Here is a 17,651-nt window from a genome sequence, read left to right on the forward strand (position 1 = left end):
TGTGTAAAGGAGGTAAAGTATTTCAAAAAGTACAAACGTATGGGGAGAATTTTATGCAGTTCTATTCAAATAAATATTCTGTAAGTCGTATGGCTCCATAACAGTGCTAGCTATTAATAGTTCCATTTTTATAAACTTTTATTGTTGCCTGATGATATTGAGTAGACATATGCTCTATATCCATGGCTTTCAGTTCCACACATTTTTTGTTTCCATGCCCTGAGATGAGTTACAAATATCTTTAAATTAACCCTACAATAAAGATTTTTAATAAAAACAGAACTCAAAAGTCAATGGAACAATGCAAAAAAATATATATGAATAAGGATAAGGATCTGGAGAGGGTGAATCATGATAAAAATATGTACACATTTAATTGTTTCTTTGATGAAGTTGTTTAGGTAGAAATTTGTGATTTTCAGTTTATAGAGCTAATAATAGTAAATGAGTTCTCAAATCTACCATAGTGAATAAAAATGTTAATATTGCTTCTTCTCTCACTGCCAAAGGTTCTGGTTTTGGTTACAACACATTTTAAGTGGATGTTATTTTAATTTGACATTAGCTGACATTAAAGATGCTAGATGGGGGCTTCCCTGGTGGCACAGTGGTTGAGAATCGGCCTGCTAATACAGGGGACACGGGTTCGAGCCCTGGTCTGGGAGGATCTCACATGCCGCGGAGCAACTAGGCCCGTGAGCCACAACTGATGAGCCTGCGCATCTGGAGCCTGTGCTCCGCAACAAGAGAGGCCGTGATAGTGAGAGGCCCGCGCACCGCGATGAAGAGTGGCCCCCGCTTGCCACAACTAGAGAAAGCCCTCACACAGAAACGAAGACCCAACACAGCAAAACTAAATTAATTAATTAATAAACTCCTACCCCCAACATCTTCTTAAAAAAAAAAATTTTTAAAAAGGTGCTAGATATTACCTAATGCACTGGAGCTATATTATAATTAGACTCTTTTAGGATTGAAATTTGTAATCTGTTTAAATCTATTGGTAAATATAGTACCATAAAATCTTCCAATCTTCAGTATATTTCTTTTTTATTAATGCTAATTGACTCTCTCATTTGGAATTTTGTCAAAATCAGAGAAATGACTTTGGATGTTGGAAGAAGAGGCTGGGACATGGGAGATTTCTTCTTAGGGGGGATATGAGATACAGGATGTCTTTTAGCTACTTCTGAACTTAACATTTATTTTAGCACTTTTCCTTCATCTATTAAATGATTTATTTTTTATAATACATAATAGGTGGCATAGACAAAAATTGAGGGCTTCAACTTTATGGAGAGGGTTTTACACCATTAATTGTTTTTAATACTTACCACAGTATAAATTAATTATCCTTGGAATCAGAGTTGAGAGAAAACCTAATTAGATAACTTTTTATATGCTTATCAAAAGACTTAAAATTTCTCTCTTTATTTAGAAGAAATAAATAGGGGGCTTCCCTGGTGGCACAGTGGTTGAGAGTCCGCCTGCCGATGCAGGGGACGCGGGTTCGTTCCCCGGTCCAGGAAGATCCCACATGGCGCGGAGCGGCTGGGCCCGTGAGCCATGGCCGCTGAGCTTGCGCGTCCGGAGCCTGTGCTCCGCAGCGGGAGAGGCCACAGCAGTGAGAGGCCCGCATACCGCAAAATAAATAAATAAATAAATAAAAGAAATAAAGAGGATAATAAATATATGTTTTAATCATGACACAAATTTAAACTATATTCCAGACTGCCATGAATTCATGGGGAATCAAGTGTGATTAATACATCATTTGACCAAAAACAAATCAGAGCTAAGGGAAAGCAGCTCAGTTAACTACACACTCTAAAATTTGTCTTGTGTGTAAAGATTCTGATTAAACCCAGAACATCCACGACCTACTCTCTGAAAGTAATAAAAGACCAATATCTGACAAATTTTCTACTATTTCAATAATTTTTCTCTGTAAAATCTCGTAGGTGGCATTTCCTCCTCTTACTCTCTTGTCAACCTTTTTCAGATTCCTTCAAGCTTGATTATTTAATTCCAGATATTTATCACCATAATTACATTATGACATGAAATATACAACTTTGAAATTTAGGGTAGATTTCCATTCATTAGTTTACTAAGAAGTGCTATCTGATGATATTTATTATATTCCATAAATCACAAGCTATGTCTGTTATTCCGTTTATTTTAAAAAACATAGGCCAATTTTTATGATAAACATGTAAATTATTGTATTTAACTCTCATCGTTTGTTATTAGTAATGTGAAAATATTTTCGACTACTGTAAAGGGGATGAAAGTATATAGGAATATTACTAGTTTTAGTAATATTCAAAAAGCAATTGTTAGCTCTGTCTTTTTTTTGTTATTGCTATTTTTTGTGTCTCTTATTTCTGGGCTAGGACATTAAAAAATTTAACAGTATGGTACAATGCATTTTTAATTTTGTTTTCTGAATTAAATAAGTATTCATCTTTATATCACTGTGTTTTTTGTTTCAGGTAGAAACACTGTTCTTTGGAGTAAGGATCTATAAAGATAGCCTGTTTAATAATATTTTTATTAAGAATTGGTTTCAATTAGATCAAATTATTTTTGGAATATATTAAAGTGTATAGTATCATTCTTATTTAACTTACTGATATGTTTATTTTTAGTAGGACTTGTCTGTTTTATATCAGCTTGGCTGATAACAGGTAACTATAACTTTGTAATAGTTCATGGAATTCTGCTTGTCATAATTGTATTCAGATTTGCATGTTTAATTCAGCAGTGATTTTGTCAGTCCTCTTGTTTGTCATATTTTGATAACAGTGTTGGCTAGTTTTGTTGAAAATATTTTGAATTTCTTATCTTTGTTTCACAATAGCTTTATAATAAGTCTTACCTAATACTTTCAAATTTCTACTGAGGTATCAGTAATTTTCTAATTCTCTATCTTGATTTAGAAGTAACTGATAGTCTTTTACTATTATTTCTTTCATGCATAGCTCAAATTTAAAAAAATCATCCTCTCAATAGTAAAGAACACAGTTGGGTTTAAAATAGAAGAATTTGGATTTTACCTAGGCTAAAAAGCATTGACTTTGGTCAGTAATTTTATGGCTCTCTGACATTCTATGGTTCAGGAGGATTCCCATGGGGATTTTCTATCCTTCTGCCCCATTTTGCACATTCAGTATGTGCTCTCAAATTTACAAGGTGGGTAGAGGTGCTTCCTTGACATATACTTCACTCCTGTTCTGAATTTTGCAGTTAACCTTGGGAGGTATTTTATTTTATGTTTAAATACAGTTTTATATATGCAGATAATTTTAGATAAATCTGGAATATTTTATTATGTCTCTTCTTAGGCTAATATTATTATATGCTTATTTCTTTTTGTGTCCTGACATACTTCATGGTATTTTAAGAAAGAAATTGTAAAGAGGGTATACATGAATTCTTGTATGCATAATGACATATTTATAAGATCTCCCAAGCTTTTCTCAAACTGTCCTATGGTTTCTCACTTATTCATTTGTATTAAAACCTTTTCTCATAGTTCAATAATACCCTTATTATTTCTCAGTATAGCAGCCTGTTATTAACACATCTATCTGTGTCAGTCTACTCACTTTGCCTCATCCCTGCTGTCTCCTTATGTAGACAGGCTGACAGTCATACATGGTTGTGATAGAGAATAGCTGTAAACTTTTGATGGACAAAATCAGTCTGGTTCATATTTAGAGTTTCAGAAACAATGTGTCATGCCCATAATATAGATACACAATAAATCCTAAGATGCTAAATTTAAATGCTAAATTTAATATTTTCTTCTGCAATTTTATTAAATGTTTTGAGACCAAGGGACCTCTAGTTAGCAGACATTATTTGCTCTGGAATTACACAAGGGACAGGTTTATGTCAGAAATTAAAGGAGAAAAAAATTAAATTTATTAGCTTTGAATCAACCATTTTTAAAATGCTACTTGAGTCAAAGTTAAATAAGTTTTAAATTTATATTTTATTAATTCATACTCAAGTTTTTCCTCATGTCTGGTATATTTTTTCCTCAATTGATTAAATCTCTTCTACATTCACAGGAAGAAGTAAACACCAATTAATTCATAAAGGCTGCATGTGTTATTATACTTTATACTATTTCATAGCCAATATAAATTCAAAATGGAGTACAGTAAACATTTAAAAATTATAATATATATGACCAACACTGTCATGACAATTTTATTATTTATACAAGTGAATTAATTAGAAGACTATGTTTATAACAAAAGAACTCAGCTACAGTGTATCACCCTGAAGATATTAATATTTACAAAAGAGGAAAATAATTTATGTTGGCAAGGCATCTCAATGTTTATTTTTATTTTCAAAATATATTTAATTCTACATTCAGTAAAAAGGTTTTTTTATTTTATTTTATAATTTGTTTAGTGGCTATTGTTTAACAGAAAAAGATTTACTGTATTGAGTAGAGAGAGATATATTCACCTAAGGTGATTCAAGAAAATTTTCTTACATTTAATAATCATCATCTTTTTCTCTTAAAGGGAAATCAGAAATGCTACATGAAATTCTCAAATATTATCTGCTTTTATATTTTTAGTTAAGCCATGAAAACAGGAAATCAAACTGTTTAAACAGATTTTGTACTTTCTCCGTCTTTTCCAATATGATCCAATCGACTCTTTTCTCTTTGCTGCCATTGCAATTCTGTTTTCAGTGGCTCTGATGGGGAATATCATACTGATTCTTCTCATCTGATTGGACACCAGACTCCACACTCCAACATACTTTCTATTCAGTCATCACTCTTTCATTGACATCATGTACATCTCCACCACTGTGCCCAAGATGGCAATTAACTTTCTGTCTAATAGTAAGACCATTACTTTTTTAGGCTGTGAGATTCAAGCATTTGCGTTCTTGGCCCTTGGTGGAACTTAAGCCCTTCTTCTTGGTTTCATGTCTTATGATCGCTATGTAGTCATCTGTCATCCATTATGTTACCCTGTACTCATGAGCAAGAATATCTGTTGGCTCATGGTCACGTGTGCATGGACCAGTTGTTCCATCAACTCTTGAATACATACAGTGTATGCATTTCAACCTCCCCTCTGTAGCTCTCAACTCATTAATCATTCTTCTGTGAAGTTCCATCCATGTTGCCATTGGTGTCTCAGGACACTTCCCAGTATGAATATACAATAGTCCTCAGTGGCCTTATTATTCTGTTGTTATCCATGTTGCCATTGGTGTGTCAGGACACTTCCCAGTATGAATATACAATAGTCCTGAGTGGACTTATTATTCTGTTGTTACCTTTCATGGCCATTGTAGCTTCCTATGCCTGTGTGCTTACTGTGGTATTCCACATGAGTTCAGGAAATGGACAGAAAAAAGCTTTCTCTACTTGTTCCTGTCACCTAACTGTGACAAGCTCATTCTATGTGACCTCTCTCTCCACCTATACAAGGCCACCCTCCTTTCAGTCCCCTGAAGAGGATAAGATAGTAGCAGTGTTTTACACCGTTGTTACACCTCTTCTGAACCCATTTATCTACAGCTTGAGGAATAAATGAGTTATGGGGGCCTTGAAGAGACTATTGGGACCATATATATTTGTACAGAAAATGTGACTGTAGGACCTCCCTTTTGGCTGAGACCGAACAACATAAAAAGCTATGCCTAGAATACTGTTTTGGAATATGCATACTCTAAGAATACTGCCTAGACAAATGTAAAGTCTATGAAAAGTTTATTAAATAAATAAAATGATAAAAATCTTGATTCTTTCCTGATATCAGAAGTACCTCACACATTGTTATTGGAATTAGATGAATTTTCAGTATAGAAGCTAAAGTAACAGTGTGATTTTCCAAATTGTTTAACTACTAAAGCAGTAGAATTCAACTCTGTTACCCCACAGTTTTCATATTATAAATATTTTAATTGCCCTTTTAGAACCTGAAATCCAATGCATGGGAAATATTATTTATCCAAACACATAAAATTAAGAGAATCTATAAGTGATCAAATGGAGCAAAGTACATAATCCACTCATTCAACAAATGTGTAATGTTTTAATTACATGTGTGACACTAGTAATAAGGAAGTAATCAAAGATAAAAATGACAGATGTCTCTGATCTCATAATGTTTCTATTCCAGTTTGGGGAGATATTCAATATATAACAAATTTTGCAGTGTATCAAAAAGTAATAATGAAAAAGTAATAATGAAAAAATAAAGCAAGAAATTTTAATGGGAAATTTGCAATATTATTTAAAATTGTCCACCAAAGGTACACTAAGAAGGTGATATTTGGTCAAAGACTGAAAGAGGATTATGAAGTAAGTCAAATGGATAGCTGGTGATGTGTTTTCTGGTAGAGGAAGAAGCAAATGAGAATGTCACATGTAGAGAAAATGCTTGGCAAATTCAAAGAAGATCAAAATGTAAGTAAGTTGATGGGTTGTAGGAAATGAGTAGATATAGTGAAAACAGATTATAAAGTAGACTAATATAAAAAATTTGTGTTTAATTTAAGATGATCCAGAATCATTATTGGGTTTTGCAAAGAGGATTGAAATGGGCTGTGAAGCCATTGCAGCAGTCTCCTTGTGATAAAATATATTGGACCAAAATGGTAATTGAGGAGGAGCAAGAAGTAGCCAGATTCCATATTTGAGGTTTTTTGGCAGATCTGATGTGAAATGTGATGAAATTTTAAAAGCTCAGAATTAGTCTAAGATCATGAACTGAACAAATGGAACAAGTCATTTAATTGTGCACATAATTTCCACTCTGGCAGTAGCTCCTCCATAACAGCTCCATCATGTCACATAGCTATTATTTCATTTTTGAGATGAGAAATTTTATGATCTACTCTCTTAGCAACTTTCAATACATAATACAATACTATTAACTAAAATCAACATTATGCACATTAGATTGAAAACTTACTCCTATTCCAACTGGAGGTTTGTTCTCTTTGAACAACATCTCCCCATTTAACTCAAACCCCAGTTCATGATACCCACCATTCTAACCTCTGTTTCTACAATTATAGCTTTTTCAGATACCACATATAAGTAATATCATATAGTATTTGCTTTTCGCTGTCTGACTTTTTTTCACTTGAGGGCATAATGCCCTCAAGCTCCATCCATATTGTTCCTATTGGCAGGATTTTCTTTTTATTTATGACTGGAAATATTTCATTGTGTATTTATGCACCACAGTTTCTTATCCATTCATTCATTGACAAACACTTAGGTTGTTTCCATATATTGGCTTTTGTGAATAATGATGCAATAAATGTTGGAGTGCAGATATCTCATCAGTATTCTTTTTTCATTTCTTTTGGATTATTCCCAAAAGTAAGATTGCTACATCATACAGAAGTCCTATTTTTAATTTCTTGAAAAAAGTCCATACTGTTTTTCATAGTGGTTGTACCAACTTATACTCCCAATGACAGCACACAAGTGTTCCTTTTTAGCCACATCCTCAACACTTGTTACATATTGTTTTCTTGATTATAGTCATTCTATCATGAGTGAGGTATTATGCCATTTTGGTTTTGATTTGTACTACCCTGAAAATAATAATGTTGAGCATTAATTTTATGTACTTGGTGACCTTCACATATATTCTCTGGAAAAATCTATTCTGGCCTTTTGCCCACATTTAATTGAAATTTTTATTTTTTTGCTATTGAGTTGTATGAGTTTTTTAATATATTTTAACTCCTTAAATATATGGATATATGGTTTGAAGATATTTTTTTTCCCATTCTGGAGGTTATATTTAACTTCATTGATCCTTTATTTTGCTATTCAGAAACATTTTAGTTGGAGCATTTCCTGCAAGGCAAGTCTAGTGATGATGAACTAACACCATTAGCTTTTCTTCGTCTGGGAAAGTCTATTTCTCCTATATATCTGAATGATAACTTTGCTGTATAAAGTATTCTTGGTTAGAAATTTTAATCATTTAACACTTTGAATGTGTCATTTCACTCTCTCCAGGCCGGTAGAGTCTCTGCTGAGAAATTCGCTGATTGACTAATGGGGTTCCATCATGGGTTACTTTTTTCCCCCACCTTCCTTTAAGATTCTTTTTATATCATTGATTTTTGAGAGTTTAGTTATAATGGTACACAGACAATTTCAGTAACATGGCAATGAGCAAAACAAAGAACATGTCCAGGTCCATATATGTGGAATGTGGAAGTCATTTCTTCCATTAAGATAAGAAGAATGCAGTGAATATTTGTAAAGCCATATTCTTTCACTCACAGACCCCAACTATCCATCCACAAGAAATTGTCTGGGAAAACCAGTGCTCACAGAAGATAATTTTTACACTTATCATGGTAGATAAATCAATATGGATCTTGGAAAAGGAAAACTATTCTAGAGGAAAATTCCAGGAGCAATAATTACAAAATGAGAAAACTATTCAACAAGAAAAAAATTGGCTTTATTTATGAATGTTCTTCAACCAAAATATAGGGTGCATTCAAATGAGTGAGATTTGGGAATGTCTATGGAACAATTCTTGTGTTGTTCCTAATCTTGCTTTCCACATGGGCGTGTATATTGCTGTTCTCAGGATCCTGATTCATCAACTATGTTAGGTATTTCAATGACTTGCATTTTATGAGTCATAAGATAAGTGAAGACATTTTGGAACCTTCTGCATACCTGCTCATCATCCATGACTAAATGAGACTTTTGGTTGTCTCTGGAGGAAAGTGTTGAGAATATTTTCTTTGAGTGAATTAGGTGACCAAACATTTGGTAATCAAAAAAAGTTAACTCCTTAATTAGTGATTTTAGTTCACAATCTCTTTTCTACTTATCTCCTTTGCAAAGTTATTCTCATTTGTAAATATTTTCTCTCTCAAAAAAAGCACAATTTTATAATTGACAAGAATTATGATTGAGCAAGATGAGAGAATAAGAGTTTCCTCTGTTTGCATTTCCCACAGCAACAAGAACGTGGCAGCCATCCAAGAACAAAAATGGCTTTTGAGGAGTTTCGTAAGCCCAGTAGGAAACTGTGAAACTCCAGCGGAGCCCAAGATCAAGAAAGACATCTTTGAGAGGGCATGCCTGACCCACTTGTCAAGGTCTTTGACAGTGGTCCTCATTATGGACTCAGAAAAAACCCCAATCCCCTGTGGATTCACCTACAGCCCTGTTAACCTTGGTCCTGTCACCAGCACTCTCCACAAAGAGATCTCGGAAAAGCCACACATCAATTGCCAATGAAGCAGGCCTGCAGAGCCCTGTCCTCACTGTGGACACTGAAGCAGCCCTGTGACTTAGTTCCTGCCCTACTCTATTGTGGTAGAGAGCCAGTCTCACCTCTTGAAAAACTGCACAGTTTCCCAAGAGGAACCCTTCCAGGGACTTGGTGGGAGCCACACCTACCCACAAACCTTGTAACAGACCTGCTTTCTGTAGGCTTATCTGTGTACCATGAGGATAATCCTTGTACCAGTGACAGCCCTACTGACCAAGGACCTGAGGGAGTCCCATTCATCCACAGACCTTAGAAGATCCACACTTGCCTCAGACCTTGGTAAGTGGCCTGACCAAAACAGTATTAAAAATAACTAGAGATAAATAAAGTCCATAATGTATAGACAATATAAGAAGATGTAAAGTGTAGCATAAATAAAACACACGTGGGGAGTAAAACTGTTGAATTTTTGTCTGCTACTGAAGTTCAAGTTATATTAGATTGAAATAGGCTGTTATGACTATAAGATGCTTTATATAAGCCTCATGGTAACCACAAAGCAAAATCTTATAGTAGATATACAAAAGATGAAGAGAAAGGAATCAAAGCATACCAGTACAAAAAATAAACATATTACAAAAGGAAGACAGTAAAGAAAAAGAAAGGAATGTAAGAACAACAAAACAGTTAGAAAACAATGACCATGGGCTTCCCTGGTGGCACAGTGGTTGAGAGTCTGCCTGCCGATGCAGGGGACACGGGTTCGTGCCCCGGTCTGGGAAGATCCCACATGTCGTGGAGCAGCTGGGCCCGTGAGCCATGGCCACTGAGCCTGCGCATCCGGAGCCTGTGCTCCGCAACGGGAGAGACCACAACAGTGAGAGGCCCACATACCGCAAACAAAAAACAAAAAACAATGACCATGATGGCAATAGTTTTCCCTTGCTTATCAATAATCACTTTAACTCTAAACACATTAAATTTTAGAATCAAAACACATAGAGTTTCTGAGTGGCAAAAAACTAAGACTCAACCAAATGCTGCATACAAGAGACACACTTTAACTTTAAGATCATATTTAAGCTAAAAGTGAATGGTTGGAAAAAGATATTCTATGCAAGTATTAACCAAAATAGAGCAGTATTGGCTATACATATAGCAGACCAAATAGTCTTTAAGACAAAATCTGTCACAATGGACAAATAAAGTCATTATATAATGAAAAGATAGCCAATTCATCAAGATATAAACCAATAGTAAATATGTGTGTATTCAACATTAGAACACTAATGTTCTAATGTTGAACAAATATTAAGAGAATTGAAGGGAGAAATATACACAGTACAGTAACAGTCAAGGACTGCAGTACCCACTTGCAACAATAAACAATAGATAGATCATAAACACAGACTGAGGAAATGACTGACTTAAACTGATCTTTAGACCAACGAACCTAACAGACGTGTACTGACATACAACAGCAACTAAACACAAATCATTCTTCTGAAGTTCTCATGAAGCATTCTCCAGGATAGCTCTTATATATGGTCACAAAATAAGTATGAACCAATTTAAGAAAATTGAAATCATATCAAATATCTATTTTAATTACAATGGTAGGAAATAGAATGAATATTAATGAGAAATTTGAAAATTTTACAAATATGTGGAAAATTAAAATTGCACTCTTGAAAAACCAGTGGGCCTAGGAAGAAGAAAACAAGTGGGAAATCAAAAAGTGTCTCGAGACAAATAAAAATATATTAAAAAAAACACATATTGGACACAGCAAAAGCAGTTCTAAGGGGAATGTTTATAGTGATGAACACTGATGTTAAGAAAAGAAAGAAATTAAACACCCTTTGTTTGCATTTTAATGACATAGGAAAAGAAGAACAAACTAACCTCAACATTACCAGAAATAAATATTTTTTAAAAGAATCACAACAAAAATAAATAAAATAGAGATTAGGGAACACAATAGAAAGAAACTTTAGCTAGACAACCATAAAAAAGGAAGGAATCAAATAAATAATATTATTAATGGAAAAAATGATATTACTCTGATTGTACAGAAATATTAAGGATCATAAGAAAATACTGTGAACAATTATTTGAAAGCAGATTGGATAACCCAGAAAAGAATATCCTGAACAGGATAAATTCCTAGGAACATGCAATCTTCCAAGACTGAAATCATGAAGAAATAGAAAATCTGAATAGATCAATAACAAGTAAGGATATTGAAGTAATAATCAAAATAATCTCAACAAATAAAAGCCAAGGACTAGATGTCTTCATGGGTGAATTCTACTAAACATTTAAATAAGAATTAAAGCCAAACTTTCTCAAATTCTTCCAAAAAATAGCAGATTTGGTAAGAACACTACAAGAAAAGATAATTGCAAAATATCCAGATTTTATATTTCTGTCTTTTCCAATTGGGACAAATAAACACTTGCCATTTTGTTGTTATTGAAAACTTCTTTTCAGTGACTCTGAAGGGGAAATATCATAGTGATACTTCCCATCCAGTTGTATCAATACATCTGACTCCACAGTCCAATGTACTTTCTACTCAGCTCTCTTTCATTGACATGATGTACTTCTCCACCACCATGCCCAAGATGGCAATTAATTTTCTGTCCAATAGTAAGACCATTACTTTTTTAGGTTGTAAGATTCAAACATTTTTGTTCTTGACACTTGGTGGAACTGAAGCCCTTCTTCTTGGTTTCATGTCTTATGATCGCTATGTAGCCATCTGTCATCCTTTACGTTACCCTTTACTCATGAGCAAGATGATCTGTTGGTTCATGGTCACATGTGCATGGACCAGTTGTTCTGTCAACTCTTTAATACATATGCTGTTTGCATTTCAACTTCCCTTCTGTAGCTCTTGACTCATTAATGTCTTTTTCTGTGAAGTTCCATCCCTGGTGCTTGCTATTGGTGTCTCAGGATACTTCCCAGTATGAATATACAGTTCTCCTGAGTGACCTTATTATACTGTTGTTACCTTTCATGGCCATTCTAGCTTCCTATGCCTGTGTACTTACTGTGGTATTCCAGATGAGTTCAGGAAAAGGACAGAAAAAAGCTATCTCCACTTGTTCTTCTCACCTGATTGTGGCAGGCTTATAAAAGGATGAGGGAGCAGCAGAGTTTTACATCATTATCACACCTTTTTTTGAATGCATTTATTTATACCCTGAGGAATAAAGGGGTTATTGGGGTCATGAAGAGATTGTTGGAGGCATGCATATTTATACAGGAACTGTGACTTTAGGAATCCCTTACTGATTGAGATTAAGCACAATTAAAACCTGTCCTTAGAATACTGTTTTAGAATATATAAAAGCTAAGCAATATAAATAAAATAAAAATTGATAAATGTCTTGATTTTGGGGGGTTTCAGAATTTACTTAAACATTGTTATTGGAACTAGATGGATTTACAATCTGGAATCTGGAAAAAGAGTGTTGTTAACCTTGTTTGTCTTCTGAAGCAATAGATTCCGCCCCTGTCAATTCAATCTTCACATCTCACAACACATTCTGTAATGTCCTCCTTATCACCTGAAATGCAACACACAGGAAATCCAATCTATCCAACCACATAACATTAAGATAACCTTTGTAACATTGAGGTAAACTGCAGTATAGAGCAAAATACATAATTCATTCATTTGTGCATTTACTCAACAACTGATTTATTGCTTTACTCTGTGTGGCACTAATATAGGCACTGGGGATAGGGGAGAAAATAAAGAACTGACAGAAATCTCTGATCTCATGAAGGTCCCCAGAGTGGGGACACATAAAATTAATAAAATAAGAGAGAAAAATTGAGAAAATATACAAAAAACCCTAATAATTGTAATGAAAAGGGCTGGAAATTGGGATAGGAAAAGACTGACAGTTTTATAATTTTACATAATATTGTCCATGAAAGGGCAAATATGAGGGTGATATCTGGTCAAAGATTGAAGTGAGAGGAGTTAATAAGTCAAATGGAGTTCTGGTGAAGAATGTTCTGGGCACAGAAAGAAGCAAGTGTAAATGTCCTGAAGAGAGGGCATGCCTGGCAGTTCAAAGAAAATCGAGGATTACATTGGTGGGTTGTAGAAAATGAGTAGAGGTAATGGAGCCAGAATTTTAAATATAAGGATGACCATTGTGAGGATTTGGGCTTTTAATCCAATAATTGGCAACCATTATCATGTTTGCAGAGAGAATTGAAACGGGCAATTAGGAAGTCATTGCATTAGTACAGTTGTGACTAGATACTGCCTTGGACCAAGGTGGTAACAGTGGAGGAGCATGAAATCACCAATCTTTGGAGATTAGTATAAGGCAAAATTTATGGCTTAAGAACAGATATGATGTGAATTGCATGGCAATTAAAAGAGTGCAGAATTGATTTAAGATCTTGGACTAGTCAACTGGAAGTTAAAAAAAAAATGTCATTACTTTTCAGGAAAACCACAGGAGAAACATTTCCGTCGTCCAGTTTCTTTGTGCTCTTTCACTGTTAGCACCTTTGTCCCTGTAGTGGTCATTATTATGACTTCTATCAATGTTGAGTAGAAGCCCTTATTAATGGAATCAAAGAGGAATTTATCTTGTGTCTGACTTTTCTTTCTCAGTGCTTATGAAATTCAACCATATTTTTGCCTCAGTAAGGACTCAGTGATGATGTCATTTTTATTGCTGACTAGCTTTCCATTGTATACATACATGACTAATGCTTCTATTGGAATGTTGGATATTTTTAGCTATTATGAATAAAGCTGCTATAACCGTTCCTATACAAATATTTTCTTATGGGCATATGCACTCAGTTCTCTTAATTATATACCTAGAGATGAAATTGTTTGACCATAGGTAAGTTATACGTTTAAGTTTAAAAAAACATTTAAATTGTGGTATTGGTATCTAATATTCCAACTAGGCATACATGAAAACTTCTTAACACCTAAGTTTTTGTGTAGGTAATGCAATGAATTGGTGCTAAATTTAAAGTAAATTTTCTGTGAAATATGTTAGAGAATCACTGACAACAACTTTGTGTCCATTGTCAATATGTTTAATTACAATTTTAATAATCTTAGGATTATTAAATAAATCCAATAAATTGGATTTTCTTTAGTTAGCTTACTTGTTTACAATATAATGTGCACCCATAAGCCCACCACCAACCCAAGAATTAAAACAGTAAAATTGGGGACTTCCCTGGTGGTCCAGTGGTAGAGAATCCATATTCCAATGCAGGGTATGTGGGTTCAATCCCTGGTCGGGGAACCAAGATCCCACGTGCCATGGGGCAGCTAAGCCCCTGCACACCACTACTGAGCTCACGTGCCTCAACTAGAGAGCCCGCGTTCCGCAAACTACAGATCCCATGCACTCTGGAGTCCATGCACCACGACTGCAGAGCCCACGCTCCCTGGAGCCCACGCACCACAACTAGAGAGAGGAAACCTGCAAGCCACAACTAGAGAGAAGCCTGCGCAGCACAATGAAAAGCCCGCATGCTGCAGCAAAAGATCCTGCATGCCTCAATGAAGATCCCACCTGCTGCAAGCAAGACCCGATGCAGCCAAAATAAATAAATAAATACAACAGTAAAATTGTTAGAGCTCTTCAGAGTTTCACCTATCCTATCTCATGCCTCCCCCATTATTCTGATTTTCTAGAATATTATTCCCTTGCAATATTTATAATATTACCAAATATATGTATTCTTGGAAGTTTATAGAATTTTTACCATTAGAATTTTGGACTTTATAAAAATTTCTTGTGCTGTAGGTCATGTTTTTTAGAACTTACGTTTTTTAACTTGGCATTATTTTGCTATATTTATAGAGCTAGCTATAACTGCAGTCTATACTTTTCATTGTTAGATAGCATTCTATTTTATTATATTATCAAACACTTCTTTTTGTTTGTTTGTTTTTTTGTCAATCGATGCTTGACTTTTTCCAGTTTTCCAGTTTTCGTCCAGTTACATGTGGTGCATTTATGAATATTTATGTACATACCTCCTGTTTCCCATGTACAAGAGTTTATATTGGATATACATATATGAGTGAAGTTGCTGGTTCATAGTGTATTAAAATGGTCAAGGTTATTGTATAATGCCAAATATTTTCCAAAATGGTTGTAGCAACTTATATTTGCAAGAGGAATGTATATTATTCTGAAGATTGTCATCTCCAAATTTCAGATTGGTCATTTAAGACATCTTAATTTTTAATAATTAATTGGTTTTAAATAATAATTAACTTTGGATGTTTTCCTTGTTTGAAATATTTTATGCATGTAAACTATTTGTGCTTTATATAAAATGGTTGTTTTCCTGCCTTGCAAAGCTAAATTACACTAAGTGGGAGGCAGAAAAAAGAAAACTGTAATGTATGTGTAGGGGAGGATAAGTATCATTTCTTTTTACTCTTCTAAGTTCTTGGCTGGGGTCCCTGTAAACAAAGACACAATAACAAGAGAAAATAATGTAAATATTATGTGGTATATTTGATTGGGAGTCTTTATATTAAAATGAAGTCCTATCAATAGAGCTAAACTGATTTTAAAAAATACCTAGCATTTTTGAACTAGGTTTGGTGAAGAATGGAGTTGTAGAAAAATGTGGTAGGGTAAAAACGGGTATGACATAATTGTATTAAACAGGGAGAAACCTAGAAAGTTTAGATTCCTCTCAGTCTCCTGCCACGTTATAGATAAGAATGTTCCTTTCCTCCATATGTAGGGAGGGCATCTCTTATATTAGGGTCTTATGAATTGCTTCAGGGGAAGGTCAGAAAGTTTTCTTTACCTGCCATTTCTAAATCTTTCATCTTAAAATATTTGAAAAGGCAAGGTGCCATATTTAAAGTAGTGTGTCCTGAACCCTGTCAGAAGGAATGAAAATAATATTGGAAGAAATATAAAATCCTAGGTTGTTTTAATTTCCATTATGATGGCTCCCAAATTTTCATGTCGACCATTTAGTTCCCCCAAATATACGAGTTTTATATCCAATTGCTAGCTTCTACTTTCAGGAATTTCTTCTTCTTCTTTTGCTGCTTCTGCTGCTTCTTCTTCTTCTTCTTCTTCTCCTCCTCCTCCTCCTCCTCCTCCTCCTCTTTCTTCTTCTTCTTCTTCTTCTTCCTCTTCTTCTTCTTCTTTCTCCTTCTTCTCCTTCTCCTTCTATAATTTGGCCTAAGCGCTCCATACATTCTTGACTCTTTATTGATTTCAGTAAAATTTTGTAATGTTTTCTAGAAATTTACCTATTTTTACCTGCATTTCCAACAAGGTTTCTAATGTATGTTAAATATGAGTTCTGCACTTCAATAATTGACATATTTTAGGAAACAATTATTTGAAAGATGATTTATATATGTTTACATAGAAAATCATGGTTAATATAGAATACGTTCACAGATAATAAGATAATCACAAATCAAACACACCTGTATGAAAGTAGTAGCAAATTACTACCATATGTGAATGCCCCTCCAGTCCTCTCCCATTCTTTACCTACTCTTCCTCTCCATAGGTGGCGCTATATTTACTTGTAAAAGGGTAGTTATTTGTGTATTTTGAAATTGAATATATGGACTCACACAGTACGTCATTCTTTGTATCTGGCTGCTTTCATTTAACATGTTTCTAAGATTCAATAGAATTTAGATTAGCAGTGGTTAATTCATTTTCACTGCTATATAGTATTCTCTTATGTGACTAGATATGGTCCCTTTAATCATCCTGCTTGTGATGGATATTTGAGATATGGTTTGGGGTATTGTGAATAGTGCTGGTGTGAACAGTCTAGTAATTGCCTTCTTGTCCACATATACATGTATTTCTGATGGGTATACACTTAACAGTAGAATTTTTGTATGATAGGCTCTGTGTATATTAGGGTGAAAATTTACTTACAGTTATATGACATAGGCAAATGAAGAAATTAATGTTAAATTGGAAATATTCTGAAATAAATGATATGCACATAAGCAATGCTTGGAAGGAAGCCAATAAGCTTAAATGACATTATCAGGAAAGAAAAATAATGAATGTAAATAAGTAAATTTAACAAGATTGCTATTTGTGTAATTCTTTTTTTTTTTAACAATGACAGATAATTTATTATTCAACAAAAACTGAGGCATAAGGACTCAAGTAAAGAAATTAACAGAAAATATTTTACAAGGGACCTTGAAGACAGAGCCCAACTAAAACAAAATTAATGCTTTACCATATACTAAAATAGGGATTGAGAAAACAAATTTTTCCATTCCACATTCATAAATACATTGGAAATTTATTTTTTATTTATACAGCAGGTTCTTATTAGTCATCAATTTTATACACATCAGTGTATACATGTCAATCCCAA

At 34.1% G+C, this 17,651-nt stretch overlaps 2 pseudogenes; both read left to right on the top strand.

Annotated features, from left to right (window-relative positions):
• The first annotated feature begins 4,610 nt into the window (after positions 1-4,610).
• LOC137220580 (olfactory receptor 2AK2-like) lies at positions 4,611-5,636 on the top strand (annotated as a pseudogene).
• Positions 5,637-9,487: 3,851 nt separating this feature from the next.
• LOC137220581 (olfactory receptor 2AK2-like) lies at positions 9,488-12,534 on the top strand (annotated as a pseudogene).
• Positions 12,535-17,651: the final 5,117 nt, after the last annotated feature.

Source organism: Pseudorca crassidens, chromosome 3 (assembly GCF_039906515.1).
Source record: "Pseudorca crassidens isolate mPseCra1 chromosome 3, mPseCra1.hap1, whole genome shotgun sequence".
NCBI classification, from domain to species: Eukaryota; Metazoa; Chordata; class Mammalia; order Artiodactyla; family Delphinidae; genus Pseudorca; species Pseudorca crassidens.